This window comes from Solanum pennellii, chromosome 2 (assembly GCF_001406875.1).
Source record: "Solanum pennellii chromosome 2, SPENNV200".
NCBI lineage: Eukaryota > Viridiplantae > Streptophyta > Magnoliopsida > Solanales > Solanaceae > Solanum > Solanum pennellii.
In genome coordinates this window covers 17,285,779-17,288,449 of record NC_028638.1, presented here as the reverse complement: position 1 = coordinate 17,288,449, position 2,671 = coordinate 17,285,779, and the positions used below count along the sequence as shown (strand labels likewise).

At 31.9% G+C, this 2,671-nt stretch overlaps 1 pseudogene; it reads left to right on the top strand.

The window, feature by feature from the left end:
- Positions 1 to 1,941: 1,941 nt before the first annotated feature.
- LOC114075971 lies at positions 1,942 to 2,671 on the top strand (annotated as a pseudogene).

Below are 2,671 nucleotides of genomic sequence, written 5' to 3'. Positions count from 1 at the left end.
AGATCTCATGCTTATGATTACAAAACAGTAAATCATATTTAAGAAAAAAATATTAAAATGTACCAAAATCATATATGTAGAAAACTAAAATTCAATAACATCAATAGTTGTCCAAACATGTTGTTATTGTCAAAAGGAAAGACTTAAGCTTATTAAAGTGATCAAAGTGTACCCAAATATCAAATTTTAACATGATCTCTCTTTTAAAAGTGACAACCTTACCACAATTAACTTAAATTATGGAATATTTTAAATCAACCAATGCAATGGAACTAAATGGAAGAGTGGAGTACAATAAAATAACCAAATACTAACATTATTTATAAGCATTTTGAGAATCAACAAAAGCAAATCATGTAAAACTATATCAATTCGAATTCCAAAAGAAACAAATCAGTAACAACACATCATGGATTATTAGAACATCATTTGAATGGAGCCAAAACCGATAAAAAAAACACATTGGTTATAGATGACACCAATTATACAAATTCTCAAGAATCTAAGTTTCAACACAAGAAGCGTAATAACTTAAACAGTAATGAACAAGATAAATCAATGAATCTCTCAAACTTAACTAATCAAAACAGAGAATTGGAGGGAAGATGTGACACTTAGGTTAGAGGAACATACCTAGGACATATCTAAAAAGGATATGTCTTAAACAGAATGGATTCTTGATTCTTCTTATCGGTAATCATTGTGGTACCGTAATTACTGGTGAAAAAGAGCTTTGTTGTTGGTAGGGTTCGGTCCAATTTGGACGCCCATTTAGGAGGTGCCAAGAAGACCCCATCATTGATTTGAGATCTTGATAAGGTGAATACCCAGTCTATTCAATGCTAGGCATAATGAGTATAAGGACCTCAAAAAAATCTCTCTTTTATCAATGAATGGTCTTTTTTATAAAATACAAAAAAACACATTTTTATAATTCAAATCAAATCATTTAAAAAGAAAAATCTTTTCATCTTCCTTCCTCTCTTCTCTCTCTTCTTTTCTTCCTCTCCTGGGGGATTGTTCTTCTTCTTCCTTAAAAATTCAGAAATCCGTCGTTACTCTTCCTATGCAGTTGCTACTCTTCCTCTCCAGTCCTCCATTACTCTCTCATCTTTCTGAACTGTGATCGTATTTGACTAGACTAGAAATGGGTAAGTTATTTTTATGAAATATTTTGCAATTTTCAAAGTTTTTTTCTTGGATTAATGAACAATAAAACGTTCTGTAAATGTAAAAATTGAATAATCGACTTAATAGTGTGTATTATTTATTATTTTTGAAAGAAAATCAGCCGACTCAAAAAATCCTTATTTTGAGGAAATGTATATGTATTGTTATCATTCAGTGAAAAGACATTTTTTGTTGCTGTTGTTCTTTTTGTGGCCATTTTGTTGATATGATTTTTGAAATATAGTGTTGTTCAGGCATCCAAAATATGTTTCATTTGTTGAAATATTTAACGTATGTTATAACATTTTAGTGATATGTTGGTGCATATTCAAATTGTTTTCATATGTCGTAACATCTCATTTTATGTCAAAAAAATGGTCATCTGATGCCACATAAGATTCAAATGTTGCAATAATCGATACATTTGTGTCAGCATATGATTCATCTGTTGCTACATAAGATCTATATATTGCGACAGAAATTTTATGTTTTGCAATAGCCAACAGCAGCTACATATGTGGCATCATAATGTTAATTTATGGCAACAGACTATCCATCTGTTGCAACATATTGTTATTATTATTTTATAATGAATTGTAAATCTCAATATTTTTTATTTACCTTGTAGATGAAATGATACAAGAAGCTCCATCCATGACAACAACTCAATCTTCTAACATGAAATGCTTTTTTTGTCTATGCGAAGAATGTGAGCAGCAACATGATTATTTTATTAGTCGTCTTAAAAAACTCACTGATATTTTTAAGAAAATGTCTCATGATATTGATGTGCAAAGATTCAAGAAGACTTCACAGCCTTTGAAGTGTAGGAGATTGAAAAAATCTATTTCTCGAACACTTTCTATAATTATTGAGAAGAAAGAAAAGGAAAAGAAGGAAAAGGAGGAGAAGGAGAAGGACGAGGAGGAGAAGGAGAAAAATGCAAAGGAGGAGAAGGAGAGGGAGAAGAAGGCAAATGAGGAGAAGGAGAAGGAGAAGAAGATTAAACAGGAGAAGGCAAAGGAGAAGGAGAAGAAGAAGAAGGCAAAGGAGATGGAGAAGCAGAAAGAAAAAGCGAAAGCGAAAAAGATTGGGAAGAAAGCCAAAGTTGTCAGTTGTGATGTGAAGCGACAATATCCATTTGAAGGTTTTAACATTGACGGCGAGGGTCCGACTGAACTAATGTTATCCTTCTCGCAATGGATAAACGAGGGTCTTTACAAGCATCGTGTAAAAAAGTAAGTAAAGTAAGGTCGTTCAACTATTATTAGAATTTCTTCTTGTTGTCCAATAAATAATGATTTATAATGATTATAAATTGCAGAGGAAACAAGGAGGATCACTACTTAGCCAAATGCTCAAAACTTGAATTTGACCAACTTGATTTAGTAGTTGCATTTCCAAGGAATAAGGATTGGTTCTACGTAAGGTCTCAACCCAATAAGTGCTGAATGATGAGGTAAATTCATGCCCACTTTTATATGTATTGTTTAGTACATGA